The sequence below is a fragment of the Octopus bimaculoides genome, chromosome 2 (genome assembly GCF_046866305.1).
Source record: "Octopus bimaculoides isolate indiv1 chromosome 2, ASM4686630v1, whole genome shotgun sequence".
Classification (NCBI taxonomy): domain Eukaryota; kingdom Metazoa; phylum Mollusca; class Cephalopoda; order Octopoda; family Octopodidae; genus Octopus; species Octopus bimaculoides.
Genome location: NC_142929.1, coordinates 39,168,567 through 39,190,015, shown reverse-complemented (window position 1 = coordinate 39,190,015; position 21,449 = coordinate 39,168,567). Strand labels below are relative to the sequence as shown.

General features: G+C 37.6%; 1 protein-coding gene across 3 annotated transcripts in view; it reads right to left on the bottom strand.

The window, feature by feature from the left end:
* Positions 1 to 6,403, bottom strand: part of LOC106874684 (innexin unc-9) — a 172,749-nt gene extending 166,346 nt beyond the window's left edge. Inside the window, exon 1 of one of the 3 annotated variants that reach the window (XM_014922495.3) lies at positions 5,926 to 6,403. The gene's annotated coding sequence lies outside the window, so the exon portion shown is untranslated. The remainder of the gene's footprint in view (positions 1 to 5,925) is intronic. The other 2 variants (XM_089343760.1, XM_089343761.1) reach the window with 2 other exon arrangements.
* Between the last annotated feature and the right edge of the window lie 15,046 nt (positions 6,404 to 21,449).

Below are 21,449 nucleotides of genomic sequence, written 5' to 3'. Positions count from 1 at the left end.
TGAACCATAACAGAACCAGCTCACCTAACAAACCTTTACTGATGGTCGCTCTCAGCTTACGGTGTTCTTGTTTTTATAACTATCGAAAAGCAACCAGAAAGATAGACATATTGTTGACAACAAATGATTTCGTTGGAGGTCTGTAATCTCCATCCCAGCCCCTGGTGGTCTAGAAGAGGTTAGAAGGGTCAAGTGGGAAAGACATTATTCTGCTTAGCGAAGGCATCTGGGAAATGTGTAACCGCTTCGCTAAAAACTGCAGGTGGTATGGGTTATTTCTCTTGGGTTGTTTAAATAAAATATTAGTAATATATAGTAGATAGAAGGATCCATTGGAGGGGCCCTATTATCGATTTTTTCAACAATCTAAGTATGTTACAAGGTTTCCAGACATGACTTCTACTCATGTGTCAAATAAAGTATAAAAGTGATATTGTCTGCAAAAATTAGAAATTGGACACACAAAAGATCAATATTCAAAGTAATCGTACATAAACAATGAAACCTGTATAATATTTCTAAATTCGATGGCTCAATTAGTTTCACAAAAATGTTGTATGAACTGTAAATAAGCAATAAATATTATAATTTGTAAAATAAGTATAAGTGATACAGGATGTCCCAAATGAATGTGGTGTGGAAGTTTGGTTTCATTTAAAAAAAAAAATTTTAAGCTTTCAAAGTATGAGTTCATTGTATTGGGACTCACTTATTAAATACGTTCTGGAATCAAAAATTTATGTACTGTCAGAAAAATTTTAACTGGCAAAATGCAGAATTATCGGAGTTATGGGCATTGAAAGTGTACATGCATCAAGAAAGAGCAATAATAAGGTTTAGCAGTTGAAGACTGTGAGTAGTGAGAATCAAATATTGATCGCTTCGCTGAAAACTAACAACTGTAAGTGGAGGTGCTATGGGTTATTTCTCTTGAGTGTTTAAAAAAATATTGTGCAGATGCTATGGGTTATTTCCCTTGGGTGTTCAAAAAAATAGTTATATGAGGTAGATATAAGGATCCCTTCCACAGGCCATATTATCAATTTTTCATCAATTTAAGTATGTCACGAGGTTTTCAGTCATGAGTTGTACTCATGTGTCAAGTTTCATCAAAATCAATAAAACGATGTACAACGCCACAAACAAACTCACACCGATTTTTCACATATGTAGTAGATATGTATACACAGAGAGAGAGAGAGAGAAAGGTTTAAGGGCTTCAAATCTGACATCACACACCTAGCAGAGCCGTCTTAACAGTATTATAGCCCCTGGGCAAACCAGGGAACTCGACCCTATAGTATATATTTTATGGACAGAAAGCCAGAAGTTACATAGGTCAGGACCGAGCCCCTCGACCTGTGAGGCTCCTGGACAACTACCCAGTGTGTCCATGCCTTGAGACGGCCATGATACCTAGACTGCAACAGCTATTCTTGCTACATTCCCTTCCAACACTACCCACCTGGATGCAAGTTCTCTCACCTGTCAGCTCTGTCAACTTGTATAGCAACACCTCCAAGTCTTCTTACCACTTCTCCCTTTGGTGGAAGAATTCAAAGCCACTAAAGTAAGCGCATTTACTATACTGCCATATCAAGGGATGAGAAAGATCATAAACAATGTGCAGAGGATCTATGAAGCAACAACGATTGTGACGTAAATTTGGTAGGGTTTGTCTTCAAGAACCTCTACGTTGAAGTTCGACTCACTCTCTAATCACACCATCAGGCTTTAAAATGTATAAGCACAGTAACGATGTGGTTTTTGATGTACAAAAGATACAATTGATTGTCAACCAACATCGTGGACTAGTTTATGGTCGGTCACCTTGAATGGTAACCTAATCCGCCGCACTCCAGCGGAGGTAGCTAGAGTGTGTGGTGCCCGGACCGGAGCTTCGCTTCAGTTTGCAACCATCTTTCTGGGCTTCTAAGTTTATAGAGGTTTATACTGAAGACCTAAAACAGGCTGTCTCACTGCAACACCCTTCTTTAAATATAACATACTTACCACTAAAACAAATACAATTTATAAAGTGGCTGTCCTCTGCGGTCAGCACGTCCCTTATGTCCCATGCTATGTCACTGGGGTCACGCTAGTAGTAATGCTTTTGATCAGAGGTCTGCTCAATTAAGTTTGACCTCGAGCTGAATTACAACCATAACATAATATAGTCATTCATCTCCAGGGTCATTACGATGACACTGTCGGCCTGGACAAGGCAAAATACTAGAGCCCCTACATATACGAAGGGGTACTGAAAAGTTCCTGGCTTTAAGGGTATCGCGAAAGACCTGGTTGGAGGCTCAACCTTCTGAGTTCTTTGACAGGGTTTAGAAAAACTCAAAGGACCGCTACAATAAGTGTGTGAATCTGAGAAGGGAATATGTTGCACTAATTCATAATTAAATGATCCTTCTGCATTTTCTTTTACTCAAATCCAGGAACTTTTCAGCACCCCCACATGCATTCACAGCCGACTAAGACTAATATTGGACCCCTAAATACGTGGGAGGTTACTTTTCTTGTAATATATGATAATTACTCCTTCTATATTTCAGTCAGTAGCGTAGCTAAGGGGCGGAGGCGAGGAGCGATCCGCCCTAAGCGACGCTTTTATGGGGGCTGCACTTTTAGGTCTGCTTATAAGCCTCTATCAGCTTATACCCTAAGAAGTAGGCTGGCATACCCAAAGGCTTCGTCGGGCAGCACACACTCTAGATATACTACTGACCCTTTATAGCATTATGAAATTAATACTTGCTTTTTCTTTTACCTTTCAGACTAGGCACAAGGTCAGTTTTCCAGGAAATGAGTATAATGAATGGCACCAAACGAAATATATCGATCTTGTAAGCGTTGAATTCTACAACTGCTGAGTATTCACTCAGAAAGTAGAAGAAAGTAACTGAATACTGTGAAGTATTTAGGCGTGTTTACCCAAGTTGGTTACGAGGAAATCTAGGGTTCAGAGAAAAAAAAATTTGAGGGTTCGTTCGGCAAAATAAAAGATAAACGGTCTAACGAATGTATAATGAAAAAACCTGATATTCACCACACACACACACGCACACACACACACACAATATATATATATATATATATATATATATATATATATATATATATATATATATATATATACACAATATATATATACAAATATATGTGTGTGTGTTATTATTATTATTATTATTATTATTATTATTATTATTATTATTATTATTATTATTATTATTATTATTATTATTATTATTATTATTATTATTATTATTATTATTATTATTAGACAAGGCGGTGAGCTGGTAGAAACGTTAGCACACCGGGCGAAATGCTTAGCGGTATTTCGTCTGTCTTTACGTTCTGAGTTCAAATTCCGCCGAGGTCGACTTTGCCTTTCATCCATTTGGGGTCGATAAATTAAGAACCAGTTGCGTACTGGGGTCGATCTAATCGACTGACCCACATCGCCGCAAAAAAATTCTGGCCTTGTTTCTAGAGTAGAAAAGATTATCATATGTTTAGTTCTAGGACGGCGAGCTGGCTGAATGGTTAGCACGCGGGGCAAAATGCTTACCGGTATTTCGTCCGTCTTTACGTTCTTAGTTCAGTTTCTACCGTGATCGACTTTGCAATACATCCTTTCGGGAGTCGATAAAATAAGTACCAGTTTGGGGTCGCTGTAATCGACTGATCTCCTCTCCGAAATTGCTGGCTTTGAGCCAAAATTTGAAACCATTACATATTTAGTTTTAGAGTATTTCTTTTCGGATTTATGAACTACCGATATATATAAATATATATATATATATATAGAGAGAGAGAGAGAGGGAGGTTGTATATATTTCATTTCAAAGTTTCAGCTCAGAGCTGCGGCCATGCTGATATATATATATATATATATATATACAGCCTGGCTGTCCGTCGGTTACGACGTTGAGTCCTCCAGTTGATTCGATCAACGGAAAAGCCTGCTCGTGAAATTAACAAGGAAGTCACTGAGAACTCCACTGATACGCGTGCCCTTAACGTAGTTCTCGGGGAGATTCAGCGTGACTAACTGAATGTGACAAGGTTGGCCCTGTGAATTATACATACATGAATAAATTCTCTGAAACATGTTTTGTCCCACTTTTTTTGTTTTGTTTTGTTTTTAAGTTGAGGAGGGGAGATCAGTAAAATATAGGACTAGGTTCTGTGATATCTGGAAATTCGAATAAGGGTTCCAGGACTTAGTTAATATATACATTCTTTTATTCTTTTATTTGTTTCAGTCATTTGACTGCGGCCACGCTGTAGTATCGCCTTTAGTCGAACAAAACGACCCCAGGACCGCTAAGTTACGAGGACGTAAACACACCAGCGTCGGTTGTCAAGCGATGTTGGGGGCACAAACACAAACATACATAAACATATACACACACATACATATATATATATATATATATATATATGTATATATATATATATATATATATATATATATATATATATATATATATATATATATATATATATACGACGGGCTTCTTTCAGTTTCCATCTACCGAATTCACTCACACATACACACACACACACACACACACACACACACACACACACAATGTGGAGGCACATGACCTAGTGATTAGAGCAGCGGACTCGCGGTCGAGGGATCGCGGGTTCGAGTCTCTGACCGGGTGATGTGTGTGTTTATGAGCGAAACACCTAAGCTCCACGCAGCTCCGGCAGAAGTTAATGCTGACTATATAAACTGACTATATAAACTATCGTCGGACTGTCAACAGCATTCTTGTACAAGAATTATAAATTTGTACTCAATAGATTAATTAATGTAAAATTGTTTTTATTATAACTGAACATAAAACAAACAATATATATATAAATATATGTGTGTAAGATCCAGGAATCGAGGTGTAGGAAGAAAGATAGCTTCGAGCAATCCGTAGTGAATATAAAAAAAAAAACAACTTTCAGGAACAATAGTGGTTTATTGAGATGGAAGGTTGCCTAACTTTTGTGTGTGTGTGTATATATATATGTGTGTGTGTGTGTGTGTGTGTGTGTGTGTATATATATATATATGTGTGTGTGTGTGTGTGTGTGTGTGTGTGTGTGTGTGTGTGTGTGTTAAACAATGAAATAACAAATCCAAGGCTGTGAGGAGTTTTCAGGACATTTATAAAGGAATAGTCTTACAGCTGTTTCTGGGATATTATGGATAACCCTTTATTAGAGACGGTGTGAGAAAATATTTGAGTTCGAATTATTGTGGAAAAGGAGGAGATAAGTAATATAGAGGGAAATACGAGAATGAAAGTAGAAATAGGATATATAAAGATATTGTATTTGCAGTTCCATTATTCGAGGAATATATATATATATATATATATTTGCTTAGATCCATCTTCGTATGTTTTAACTGATGATTTAACGAGCCAATGAGAAAGCTTGATCCGCTAGCAATAGTAGCCGATTCACCTCAAATAATCTTTTAGCGAAAATAGGTAAGGTACATTGTATAACGTAGTTCTAGATACACCTAAAAAGGTATGGTGGTCCTAGCTGGAAAGCCTCGATTATAGGCTTGCTGAGTCCAGGCTGCTCAGAAGTTATTAAAAAACAACAACAATAACAGGAACAACAACGATCATTTTATCGATCCTGGAGAAATAACGGTAAAATTTGTAAACATTTACCGAAAATACCTCTAAAGTGAAGTCAAAAATAAGAATTAGACGAGGAAAAGTAAATTCTTTCGGGCATTAAGCCAGCTGCGGTAATCCCAACTCCTTGGTTTAAACAAATAGGTAACTATTGTTGAAAGGGCTAAAAGTGAAATAAATATAACAAATATAAGTTAATAATAAAAAAATGATTTACGAAAAAAAAAAAAACGTTTGTTACAATACAACTTCTTACCGTGAATATTTCTTGTAATTATCAAAAGCAGCTCCGATAAATTAAACACAATTCCTTGGTCCCTATTTAGTATTTTCGTAGTCTGTTTTTTGCTTCTTGTTGCTTGTTAGTTAACTTCATAGGGATTTACATCAAAATATACGCGTGTATCATGATGATTACATTTAAGTCATGGTATGTCTAAGATTATGAATGATGTATAAATATGCAGAGCAGATACGACGTAGAGCTCCGCCACCACTGATTTTGTTTCTCTTTTCTCATTAGTAGTTTACATTACGTTCGCAAAGCGGAGTCTACACTTACTGTTAAACCTCCACACTATTGAAAACACCTTAGTTCTTCCTGCACCCAGGCTTCTTATTGTTGCTTAGAAATGACAGATGCTGGCGTGTGTACATGTATGTGCGTGTGAGTGTATATATATATATATACATATATATGTGTGTGTGTGTGTGTGTTTATGTTCACTTATAATAAAGGCAATCTTACATTAATCTAAAGGATTATTCCATAATTTTTTTGTAAACTACAAATTTATTATTCATAACAAGATTGTTGACAGTGACTTCGAAGTTTCAGCCAAGTAAGCAATCATCGGACTGTACATATATTGTTATATCATGTATGTATGTATGTATGTATGTATGTATGTATGTATGTATGTATGTATGTGTGTATGTAAACATGTTATTAAATGCGGATGCATTGAACGCATCCTAATTAAATTCCGAAACTTAATTTATTGACTTCAGAGGAATGAATAGTTAATTTGACAGAAGTTCGATCAGAATTGTCGGATATCGATCGGCTGCTAAACAAAAACAAAAAAAATACATATATATTCTAATTTTGGCACAAGGCCAGCAGTTTTTGAAGGAAAGGGAAGTTGACTACATCAACTCCAGTGCTCAGCTGGTACTAATTATATCGAGCCCGAAAGAATATTAATAATAATAATAATAATAATAATAACAACAACAACAATAATAATAATTCTTTCTACTGGAAACACAAGGCCTCAAATTTGGGGGAAGGGATTAAGTCGATTACATCGACCCAAGTGTGTAACTGGTACTTATTTAATCAACCCAGAAAGGATGAAAGGCTAAGCATTTCGCCTGGTAGGCTAGAGATTCTACCAGCTCACCACCTTAATAATAATTATTATTATTATAATTATTATTATTTCAAATTTTTGCCTCAAGTGCAGCTTGGGGGAGGTGAGGATGAGTTGATTCCATCGACCCAGTATTCAACTGGTACTTATTTTATCGACCCCAAAAGGATAAAGACAAAGTCAACCTCGGCAGAATTTAAACTCAGAAAGTTAAGATAAACGAATTGCCGCTAAGCATTTTGGCCGGCGTGCTAACGATTCTGCCAGCTCGCCGTCTTAATGATGATAATAATAATATTCATTTCTACTATAGGCACAAGGCCTGAAATTTTGGGGAGGGGTATAGTCGATTACATCGGCCCTGGTGTTTCACTAGTACTTAATTTATCGATCCCGAAAGGATGAAAGGCAAGGTCGACCTCGGCGGAATTTGAACTCAGAATGTGAAGACGGACGAAATACCGCTAAGCATTTTGCCCGGCGTGCTAACGTTTCTGCCACCTCGCCGCCTTTATAATAATAATAATAATAATAATAATAATAATAATAATAATAATAATAATAATAATGATGATGATGATGATGATGATGATGATGATGATGATGATGATAATAATAATCCTTTCTATTATAAGCACAAGGCCTGAAATTTGGGAGGAGAGGACTAGTCGGTAAATTTTCAGATTAACACCCGCACGATTTTCACTAGGGTGTTAGGGTTAGGGTTTTGGGGTCAGGGTTAGAGTCTTAGGGTTAGTTTTAGGGTTAGGGTTAGTTTTAGGGTTAGGGTTTAGGGTTACGGTTACGGTTACGGTTAGGGTTAAGGTTTTAGGGTTAGGGTAAGGGAATTCCGTCCTTAACCCTAACCGTAACCCTAACGCCCTAACCCTAACCCTAACCCTAAACCCTAACCCTAACCATAACCCTAACCCTAAAACTAACCCTAAAACCCTAACCCTAACACCCTAGTGAAAATCGTGCGGGTATTAATCTGAAAATTTACCGACTAGTCGATTACATCGACCCCAGAATTTCACTGGTACTTGATTTATCGACTTCGAAAGGATGAAAGTTAAAGTCAACCTCGGCAGAACTTGAACTCAGAATGTAGAGGCAGACGAAATACCGCTAAGCATTTTGCCGGGCGTGCTAACGATTCTGCTCGCCAATGATTTCAAATTTTGACACAAGGAAAGCATGTTCGGAAAGGGAGTTATTTGATTACATCGACTTTAGTGCTCAACGGGTACTCATTTTATCGACGCCGAAAAGATAATAATAGATCTACAAAGCCTTTACTGCAATAATATCGCAGAGATTGAGTAAACACCTGGAAAATAACAACCTGTTTCCAGAAGAGCAGAAGGGATGCTGCAAGGGTTCATACGGCTGTAAAGATCAATTATTGATCAATAAAGCCATAACTGAAGACAGCCGCAGAAAGAAGAAAGGCCTCAGTATGGCCTGGGTGGACTACCAAAAGGCTTTCGACAGTGTTCCCCACACGTGGATTCTGGAAACACTAGCCATAAACAAGGTGGCACCAATTATCATAAAATACATAGAGCACTCAATGAACAAATGGCAGACAGTGCTACAGCTCCAAACAAAAGAGGGACTTGTGAAAACGAAAGCCATCCCCATTAGAAGAGGAATATTCCAGGGAGACACGCTCTCTCCACTCCTGTTCTGCCTGGCACTCACACCTTTAACAGAATTGCTAAATAGAACTGGATGCGGTTACAAATGCTATGGAAAAACAGTCAGCCACCTTCTATATATGAATGACCTAAAATTATATGCAAAAAACGACAAAGAGCTAGAAACACTACTACAGACAGTACACGGCTTTACCAAGGAAATAGAAATGAAATTCGGATTAGAAAAATGTGCCAAAGCAACCCTGAAAAGAGGAAAATTAGTTAAAAGTAGCAATATAACACTAGATAAAGCCAATGAAATAAGAGAACTAGACGAAAGCCAACCATATAAGTATTTAGGAGTCAATGAACTAGATAGGATACAACATACACAAATGAAAGAAAAAATAAAGAAAGAGTACTATAGACGAGTTAGATCAATACTAAAAACAGAGCTCAATGCTAAAAACAAGATAATGGGTATCAACACTTTAGCTGTCCCAGTTATAAGCTACAGCTACAACATCCTTAACTGGACATTAAACGAACTATGTAAAATAGACAGGAAAACAAGAAAAATAATGACAGGATATAGGATGCACCACCCAAAATCTGACATAGAAAGGCTATATATACAACGCACAGAAGGTGGCAGGGGTCTTATACAGCTAGAAAACTATTATAAAATAACCACTATAGGACTGCAAAAATACCTACTCCAGAAGCAAGGGAAACTAATACAAATAGCCACAAAACACGAGCAAAACAAAAAACTGTTTTCAGTATTTAAGGAAGCTGACAAATACAAACAAGAAATCAATCTACCTAACAAATACGAAGAAGAAGAAGAAACAACAAAAGCTATAAAACAAATGAAATCCAAACTAAAACTAGAACAGCAACGGACCATGATAAAACGATGGCAAGAAAAGCCCCTACATGGTAAATACTCGGCTAAACTAAATGCGAAAGAAATAGACAGAGAAAAATCCCAGCAATGGCTGAGAAGCTCAGGACTCAAAGCAGAGACTGAAGGATTTTTAATTGCTGCACAAGACCAAAGCCTCCCCACCAGAAATTACCAAAAACACATAATGAAAAGAAATATAACAAGTAACTGTAGAATATGTGGAGATCGACAAGAAACAATAAATCATATTATCTCTGGCTGCCCAGTCCTGGCTAAGAAGGAATATATCCACAGACACGACAGAGCTGGGACCTATATACACTGGAAGCTATGCCAACATTATGGAATAACAACAGAAAAAAGATGGTATAAACACACGCCAGAAAAGGTCACAGAAAACGAGAAAGCAACCATACTCTGGGATATGCTAATACACACAGATAGAGAAATTAAGGCAAATAGACCAGATATAGTTGTCAAAGATCATGAAGAAAAAAAATGCTTTCTAATTGATGTATCAATACCAGCAGATGACAACGTTTCTCTAAAAGAAATGGAAAAACTTTCAAAATACAAAGACCTGGAAATAGAGATAACTCGAATGTGGAATCTAAAAACAGAAACAATTCCTATCATAGTAGGTGCCTTAGGTATAATAAAAAAAATATTCAGACAAATACATAACAAAAATAGCAGGACTTACAAATATATATAACATACAGAAAATTGCACTACTGGGTACTGCACACATCCTACGCAAAACACTTTCAATACAGTAAACATAAGAGCACCACAGCAAACCACAGCACATACCCAAGGCGCACAGAGCTGCGCTCGGTAGTGAAGTGAAAGCACGTTATAAAAATAAAACTACTGAATAATAATAATAATAATAATGTTATGTGTTCATATCTATGAGCATGCGTAGGTATACGTATATTAACAACAACAACAACAACAACAACAACAACAACAATCCTTTCGATTGTAAGTACAAGGCCTCAAATTTTGGGGGACATCGACTCTAGTGCATAACTGGTACTTATTTATATTCGACCCCGAAAGGATGAAAGGCAAAGTCGGCCTCGGCGGAATTTGAACTTAGAACGTGAAGATGGACGAAATGCTGCTGTTGCTGGATGACGGTGATGATGATGATGATGATGATGATGATGATGATGATGATGATGATACTGAGAAAGGATGGTGATAGAGCCCGAAGGGTGGATAAATAGACGATGCAACGAAGAGGATTGAGAATGATAGACAGAGATAGATAGATAGATAGATAGATAGATAGATAGATAGATAGATAGATAGATAGATAGATAGATAGATAGATGGATAGATAGATACTATGAATTGGCATTAGGACGAAAATATAAGGTTTTTAATCTAGTTTAGTTTCAGAATGAATACAGGTGCGATTTGATACAAAGTGACTAAGGTATTGCGTGTGTAAGCATCTTCGTCTACTGTTGCTGCTTAAAATAACTAAACTTGTCAAAAATTCTTGTTTATTTGCGACGAACTTTATTTCTAATGTGTTCAGTATGTATGTTTGACTACACTCATCCCAACTGTGATGGCTCGAAGAGGCAACTCGGTCTGCTAGAAAGAGGAGTCAATCACCGGCATAGCGTACACTCCGTTATCGTTTCTAATAGAATAAAAGGAAAGAGGCATGGCTTAGTGTAGTCCTAGATGCTCGACTTGACGATGAAAAGAAAGAAAAAAAGGCAAACACAGCTATCTTGCCTTCAATCTGATTTATAGAATAGTTAATTTAGAATTAACTTCAGGCAAAGCATCAACGCGTAGCGGGTTACACGCAGTGCATGCGTACACACACGCATACATTCACACACACACACACACACATAAAAAAAAATGTGTGTGTATACATATATATATGTTTGTGTGTGTGTATGTGTGTGTATACATATATATATATATATATATATATAGAATGAATGAATGCACAGATGGATGGAGTCGCGCGCGCGCGCACATGTACACGCAAAATGTATGCATTGCCATCCAGGGGGTAATCTGCAGGGGGTCGACAGTTACATCCGGATGGTGGGGGAGTCGGTTGCGCCAAGTTCAGTGTAAGTGATGGCATATATACTTGATGGATGCGACGTCTCCCTCTCTCTCTCTCTCTATCTCTCTCTCTCTCTCTCTCTCTCTCTCACTCTCTCTCACTATACATATATATACACGTACACACAGATACACATATATATATAAATATATACATACAGACACTCTCACACACACACACACACACGCACATATATTTTAGTCAGCAGAATCTGTTTGATTACCACTTGGGAATTCATTATTTTTATCTTCGAAGTATTGTTTATAAATGTGCACCAATTAATATCCCTTTTAAAAAATCCCTTAGAAATTATAAATAAATAACTATATAAATAAATAAATAAAAGTTTATACATACATACTTACATACATACATACAAACATACAAGCTTAAATGATAACATGTATGATGTATACTTACGCACACATGCATACGTATATGCATACATACATACATACATACATACATACATACATACATACATACATGCGTACGTACGTATGTATGTACGTACGTATGACAATACGCTACGACATCCCCCACCCATATGTAATATGGTGAGATGAAAAATTCAATCAGCATAGATTATTTAAGCAATTCATAGGCAAAATCTCCCTCTAGAGCAGTGTTTCCCAACCTTTTTTCCCGGCTCCCCACTTTTTCATAGCAAAAGTTTTTACGCCCCACCTTTTCCCATGTCCACTCACATTTACAAGTACATGTGGGCCTACTTACAATTGAAAAAAATCAAAAATTAAAAAATTGTATTCAAAATACAAAAAAATAGCTTGAGAATTGAAACAACAGGCACTGAAAGTGCATAACACCCAATAAATCGATAAAATTATTACGATTTCTCATGTTTTTAAAAAATGTCAATTTATAAAGAATAAAGAAACACGTTTTTTCAGTTCAATTATTTGACGGTCAGCTCGACTAATTTAGTGAGAACCCTGTGCCTGATGCATACAGCCCACGTCTATGCCCCGCGCCCCACTTGAATTTTCTCAGGCCCCACCAGTGGGGCGTACGCCCCACCTTGGGAATCACTGCTCTAGAGGTTTTCTAAAATCTAAAAATAGCGAGTGAAAGAGATGAGATTCGCTAACAGATCGGTTTGAACAATATACACACTACATGTTAAAGTGCACCTGATTTATAACTGCAAATGTTTCGGTACTGTTAAACCTCCTTAGTTAATTCTCTTCAACTCAGATGACAAGAAAAACTGTACTATATATATATATATATATATATATATATACACATATTAATACAAATAATATGTGAGTATATGCATATATACGTACATGTATGTACATACCTACATCTACATGTATATATAGATGCATATCTGGGTACTGGACGTCACAAAAAAACGTGAACAAAATGAAAAACAGAACATAAACAGAGCACATAAAACAAACAGGCCACATAGAGAATGTTTCCTTCATCAGCTGCCCCTATTCTAAACTACACACACACACACACACACACACACACACACACACACACACACACATATATATATATATATATATATATATATATATATACACACACATATAGTTAATGTAGTAATGTTGAATATAAATATCAACATCAATATCAACACACGTACACACACACATACAAGCGCACATGTGTGTACGTGTGTGTGTGTACGTGTGTGTGTGTGTGTGTGTGTGTGTGTGTGTGTGTGTGTGTGTGTGTGTGTGTACATAATATGCAATGTATGTCTACATACATATGCATATAAATATATAATTATAAATCTTTCTTTGTTCATATATGTGCGTGCGTACATGCCAGTATATGAAATGTGTGCATGTGTATACACACGAAAGAAGAAATATACATATACACATATATACAGCTCTACATACAGACAGGCATAGTATACATACATATACACATATATGCATGCATACTCGTTCACACACAAACATGCATACATACATACATACATACATACATACATACATACATACATACATACATACATACATACATGCATACATGCATACACGCTCAGAAATACAGGCATACATACATGCATGCAAGCACGTGCACACAGCGACATGTATAGTCGGCTCGAGTGAACATGTATTGCAGGTGAAATCCTAATATATATTCTCACATTTATATGGCCTCCGATAAGGCGTCGATCTAAGCGGAACCAAGCACTTATTTCTAAGCTTACGAAAGGGGAACACCCATTTCTCTTGCTCTAAATCCCTCTACCCGTTTTACCAGTTGCATACACATGAAAAGGTTTTTTGTTTTTTTTTTCTTCAATAGGCTGCCTGTATTTTTCTGGTACTCCCTTTCATATTATATGGGTTCACGTAACCGGATACAAAAGGGGTGAACATGACATGAGCAAGCATTCAATGAAGTCTTCTCACCCCTCCCCTACGTCTTGCCATTACATTTCATTACGTATTCTCTTGTAAGTCTACAGGCACCGCAATGCGTGTTCGCCGGGACATTTACATATAAGGCTACCCAACTTCTTCTTGGCGATGCTATATTCAGCATGAGGTGGAAAATTCGGGTAAAACTATTCGAACGGAGGGAATAAACTACTACAACAGCAGCAGCAGCAAACAACATTAAAAAATCAACGACAACGTTATCATTACTATTATCATCATCATCATCATCATCATCATCATCATCATCGGTATGATAATGGTGATGGCGAAAGCAAGAATGACGACGATAATTATTATTATTATTATTATTATTATTATTATTATTATTATTATTATTATTATTATTATTGTCTTGTAAAAGGAAACCCTTATCATAGTCTTATAAGGCGGCGAGCTGGCAGGAACGTTAGTACGCAGGGCGAAATGCTTAGCAATATTTCGTCTGTCTTTACGTTCTGAGTTCAAATTCCGCAGTGGTCAATGTTGCTTTTCGTCCTTTCGGGGGTCGATAAATTTAGTACCAGTTGCGTACTAAAGTACATCTAATTTGGCCCTTTCCCCCAAAACTTTCGGACCTTGTATCTAGAGTAGAAAAGAATTGTTAGCGCGCCGGGCAAAATGCTTATCGGCATTTTGTCCGTCTCTACGTCCAAAGTTCAAATTCTGCCGAAGTCGACTCTGCCTTTCATCCTTTCGGAGTTGATGAAGTAAGTCCCAGTTGAACACTGGAGTCGGTGTAATCGACTTACGCCTCCCCGAAATTGCTCGCCTAGTGCCAAAATTCGAAATTATTATTATTGTCTTACAAGGCGGTAAACTGGCAGACTGGTTAGCGCGCAGGACAAAATGCTTAGCGGCGTTTCGTCCGTCTCTGTGTTGTAAGTTTAAATTCCGCCGAGATCGAGTTTCCCTTTCATCCTTTCGGAGTCGTTGAAACAAGCACCAACCAAACACTGACATTATGCCAATTGTAGAAATAATTATTACCATCATTACGTAATATTGGCATAAGACCCCGTTTGTCGGTGTAGCTAAGTTAAAACAAGGTTGTGGAAAGCGCGTATTTGAATGCCCAACCACCAAACCAACACAACACCACCACCATCACTACCGTCTCTGAAATAAAAGGAAATTTTGATCCATGGCAGATTTTGAAACCAAAACTCGAAAGCACTTAACAAATACATCTACGATTAGTTATTATGATCTGTACGCTACTTGTACAAAACCAAAAATAGTTGGCGAAGAAGTGGAGCGGAGTGAATCGACTCCAGATATTATGAACTTCCAACAGGATCAAAAACGACGTCAAACTCACTTAGGGATTGAACTAATAACTTAAAAGGATGTTCTATCACTATTACTTAATACTAACTATGTGGCGGCGCAATGGCCCAGTGGTTACAGGATCGCGATTTCGATTCCCATACCGGGCGTTGTGAGTGTTTATTAAGCAAAAACACCTAAAGCTCCACGAGGCTCCGACAGGGGATGGTGGCGAACCCTGCTGTACTCTTCCACCACAACTTTCTCTCACTCTTACTTCCTGTTTCTGTTGTTCCTGTAATTCAAAGGGTCAGCCTTGTCACACTGTGTCACGTTGAATATCCCCGAGAACTACGTTAAGGGTACACGTGTCTGTGGAGTGCTCAGCCACTTGCACGTTAATTTCACGAGCAGGCTGTTCCGTTGATCGGATCAACTGGAACCTTCGAGGTCGTAAGCGACGGAGTGCCAACAACAAGCCCAACATTTTGAGGGGAGGGGCTAGTTGAATACATCGACCTCCAATGTTCAGCTGGTACTTATTTTATCGAAATGCCAAGTCGACCTCGGTGGAATAAGAAATCAGAACGAAAAGACGAACGAACGAAATGCCACTAAGCATCGTGCTAACGATCCTGCCAGCGCGCTGCCATGATAACAATAATAATCCTTTCTATTAAGGCGGCGAGCTGGCAGAAACGTTAGCACGCCGGGCGAAATGTCTAGCGGTATTTCGTCTGCCGTTAGGTTCTGAGTTCAAATTCCGCCGAGATCGACTTTGCCTTTCATTCTTTCGGGGTTGATAAATTAAGTACCAGTTACGCACTGGGTCGATGTAATCGACTTAATCCCTTTGTCTGTCCTTGTTTGTCCCGTCTATGTTTAGCCCCTTGTGGGCAATAAAGAAATAAGAAACGTTAGCACGCCGAGCGAAATGCTTAGCGGTATTTTGTCTGTCTTTACATTCTGGGTTCAAATTCCGCCGAGGTCGACTAACGATTCCACCAGCTCGCAGCCCTCATAATAAAAATAGTCATTTCTATTATAGGCACAAGGACTGAAATTTGGCAGGAGGGGTTAATCGATTACATCGAGCCCAGTGTTTAAGTGGTCCTTATTTTATCGACCTCATAGGATGAAAGGTAAAGTCGACCTCAGAGGAATTTGAACTCAGAACGTAAAGACGGACGAAATGCCGCTAAGCATTTTGTCCGGCGTACTAACGATTCTACCAGCTCGCTACCTTCATAATAATGATAATGATGATGATGATTTCTTTTGATGATGATGATGTTCGTGATGATAATAGTTTCCTTTTAGCACAAGGCCAGCAATTTTGAGCGGAAGGGCTAGTCGAATACATCGACACCAGCAGTTGACTGGTACTTTCAGCCCCGAAAGGATAAAAGGTAAAGTTGACCTTGGTGGGATTTGAACTCAGAAGGTAAAGAACCAAAACAAATATCGCAAAGCCTTTTCCCGACCTTCTAACAGTTCTGCTAGCTTGTCTCCCTTCCAATGAAGTGGTCTTGCACATTTTCGAAGTATTGTTATAATTATTATTTCATTATTGACCAGAAGAGCCAAAACATAGCCAAGTCGTTTCAGACAGAAGGGTAATTAAACATATGACGATGTACATATTGTAATAAACAGGGAATTTGTGACAATGCGCAATGTACCATGGAAGCCAACTTAAACCTTTAGTTAACTAATAATAGCACCCACTTTCTAAATAATCAGAAACTGACACTAAGGGAGGATCAGAACATCATACGAATCAGAATATTTTCCTCTCCAGGTACTATTTACCCAGTCGCTGCAGCAGCTTGGGTCTTCTATATCACCCATGAACATCTTAGGGCATTTACTGATTCTCCGGTGTGGTGTCCCTTAACTTCAGGTGTTGTTTTCACCAACAATTTGTCGTCTCGAGGTTCATAGTTTTCTTCCACTATCACCCTTTCAGTCAGCACAATATTAACTTTTTCAGCAGAACTATTAGGTTCTCGTTATCTCTTTGGAGAATCATGACATTTAGGCGCTGACAGAAATCCAGTACTGCACTTGTTTTTAATCAGAGCCCCACCGCTCTTTATTTCTCTTTCTACTCCCCTCGTCAGTTTTCTATTTTCCTCCTTTTCACCTCCGCAAAAAGGTGGGTTGGAATATTTGATCGAGGTCTTTGGCTATATGTCCTTTCGAGGACATATGGAAAGCTTTGTAAAATAGAATTACATCACTTTCCTCCTTTCCTTTTCTTTCTGAGTAAAAACTTCAGGCAAGGAAGTACTCACCTTTGCAATATACCAATATACCTCGTCCGCATATTTTCCATTTTTTCCCCTGACGCTGGCTCATATCCAGTACCTCCATATGACACGCGAAAGAAAGCAAAAGATAAGTTGTTGGTTGTGGTATTGTATTCTCCTTACTGTTTTATACTGTTTTTGCTATTTAAATTAACATTTTCAACTCAGTGTTGTGTTGTATGCGTAACTGTAATTGTTTGTGCTTGAAACTCTGCCATATTTGTTTTTAAAGTTTATTTTTGAATAAGAATGGAGACGTATAAATTTAAAGTTTATTTTTGAAGATGGAGACGTATAAATTTTCACCACTAATATTGCTACTATTATGACTAGTGCCTCCCACAACCACAGATACGGTCATTTTGAAACATGAATAACATGACTAGGATACAGCTTTCTTCTACTCGACAAAATGTATGAAAGATCTTTAAATGATACGAAATTCGTTTGTTAGTAAAACAGAAACAAAAATCTTTTTTTTCCAATAAGTAATCCTGGGTAAAATTCCTTCTAAGAGGGTGCTTAATTACACGCATACGTTCACATAAATTCAAATACAATATAGTTATAATTATGATTATTATTTCTTTATTAGCCTCAAGGTCCAAAACATGTTATACAGAAGGGCTACAAAATATTTGGATATGTGCATGTACAGGACCAAACAGAAGCAGCGCCATACGAAAAAATTATTAACCGCTTTGGAGGGGGGATCAGTTTAACTCACACACCGATCATGACGGAGCAATAATTGCTCCGTCATGACTGTAACTTAGATCTTCCAAATTCAGATGTTAACATTCATGTTCGGCTTTGGCTAAGGACTGCCAAGTCTCCTACATTGCCTGAAGTGTACTCCGTTAACTCCTGGTGTGGTTTTTCACCACAGCCTACCATTTTGGGTCATAGTAGTAACCTAACTCGTGCTCAACTGGCACAGACATTTTTCTTCACTATGTTTCGCAGCTGTTCGACCGGTTCTTGTTATTCCTTGAAAAACCAGGAACATCAGACACTGCGATAGACAGCCATTTTTCCACGAAGAAATTCCAGCATTTTAATTGTCTTTGGTCTGGACTTATTCATTTTCCTTTTTCTTTTCTCCCCGTCCCCATCTTTTCCTTTACTTCTCCTTTCTGTTTCTGATCGCTTTTCTTTCTCAGAGTTTCATTTCTACCTCATCGTCGCAACAAGATAGGTTAAAATAACTGCTTGGAATCACTGGAAGACTCTGGCTGACAGGTAGGAAACCGTTCGATACTTCAGTATCCCACTTTCTCCGTTCCTGTTGTTCATGTTCCTGAGTGGCTCTACTAAGCTGTTGCGCCGCATTAATTTTCTACGCTGGCCATCTTCGAAGCAGTAACAGCTAGAGCGACACCGATGACAGAATTAACACCGTCATAATTGGAGGTGGGCGTCTAAATATTGAAGACACTATAAGTGGGATAGCATGAGTTTGAAAAATTATGCTATGCATGGTAACAAAAGGCACTTATCTTCAGTTAGAAATATCTGTAGTTTCAGGTAACAGTTCTCATTGTGGACACGAGTTAGAGCTAAACAAGAGCCAGATACAACTATGATGAATAATGACAGAACTTTGTGATTTTTCCATAGAGATTGATCGCATTATGGAAGAAAGGAGACCAGTTATGATCACGGAAGGTAGGAAGAACAAGCATTGTGACATTATTGATGTTGAAAATATTGAAACAGTGAAAGGTTTCAGGAATAGCAAGAACAAAAGGATGAATAACTGGAAAGAGAAAGAATTACATGGTTAATTCATTCAACCAGCGAAGAAGTAACAAAAAAAAATTCTGGCTGTTCTCGAGATGAAAACCTGAAAAGAAACACAACAGCTTAGTATAACCACTCAGGAACAAGCCATTAGAAAGAATCTGATGCAGAAAAAATTGGTAAAATTCAGTCACACAACAAACACAAAATGTGTGGGAAATGGAACGAAAGTCTGATAGATAAGAGCTTGCATAAAAAAGAGTATAAATGCAAGTATTTATGTGTCGATTAAATAGTACACTGAGTTGTTAGCTAAGTCTGTGGCTAAGAAGTGACAAAAAAGTAGTTGAAAACAAGCTAGAGGTTATCACGCTAAATAATTAGAGGAATTTATAGTATTTTGCCATAAAGATACTCTTGAAATAAGAACATCAGATATGATCGCGGAAGGTAAGAAGAACGAACACTGCAATCACTGAAATTTGAGGAAACCTGTTGCCACCAGACTTCAAGATAGCATCTCTACTGAGTTAAATGAGCAGATTATGATCGTGGAAGGCTAGAAAAACAAACACTGCAATCACTGAAATTTGAGGAGACCTGTCGTCACTAGACTTCAAGATAACATCTCTACTGAGTTAAATGCGCATGAATTAGTTTACCTATAAAATAATAATAATAATAATAATAATAATAATAATAATAATAATAATAATAATAATAATAATAACACCAGGACTTACAAATATATATAACATACAGAAAATTGCACTACTGGGCAGTGCACACATCCTACGCAAAACATTTTCAATACAGTAACCATAAGAGCATCACAGCAAACCACAGCACATACCCAAGGCACACAGAGCTGTGCTTGGTAGTGAAGTGAAAGCACGTTATAAAAATAAAACTACTGAATAATAATAATAATAATAATAATAATAATAATAATAATAATAATAATAATAATAATAATAATTTTATCTAACAGAAGGCAGCAAATTGATAGGAGGATATTACAAGGTCAAATGTCAAAACACTGGGGTTTGCGCAGAATCGATTATGGGAATAGAAAGAGGCATAGAAAGCAATAAGGTACGAAAGGAATGAAGATGTTTCAACAGGTAGCAGCCACTTAGGGTCAGTCAAAGTGCTCCAGGGATTCAGGCCTCATGTTGTATTTTCCCAGTTGCATGCACGTATCAGGAGTTTGCTCATTTATCTGGTCCGTCATCGGCAGTTTCATCCTCCTTTCAACAAATTCATCAAAGAAAAAACACCTTCGTCTCTACTCTCATTCTTCACCTACATCTTTATGGAAAAAAAAACAAGAAAAGAAAAGAGCCCACGAGGGTTTGGCTGAAGAAAAAAAAAGTATGTCTTCAATCCTTTCATTCTCGTCCACCGTACAATCTTTTTCGTCATTGCCACCAGAGGAAAATTGTCAAAGGAAAGCATCGAATGTCTTCTTTTATAGCGTTGGGTCAACTAATGAGGGAATTTGGTGGACGGAAGACGGAAACTGCGAGGAAGCCCATCGTGTGATGTATATGTATGTAAGCATGTATGTATGTATATCTATCTATCTATCTATCTATCTATCTATATATATATATATATATATATATATATATATATATATATATATATATATATATATATATATATATATATAAATGTGTGTGTGTGTGTGTGTAAGTATGTATATATGAAGAGTTTGGTTGAACAGACGAAAGCGCTAATAAAGAATTATCCAAAATTCTGACTGCCTCCTTCTTAATATGCAATATCGGTACACCACTTCAAACATTACATACACACACACACACACACACACACAAACATACATACATACATCGGATCAGCCTGCTCGTGAAATTAACGTACAAATGGCGGAGCACTCCACAGACACGTGTACCCTTAACGTAGTTCTCGGGGAGATTCAGCGTGACACAGAGTGTGATGTGTTAAGGCTGGCCCTTTGAAAA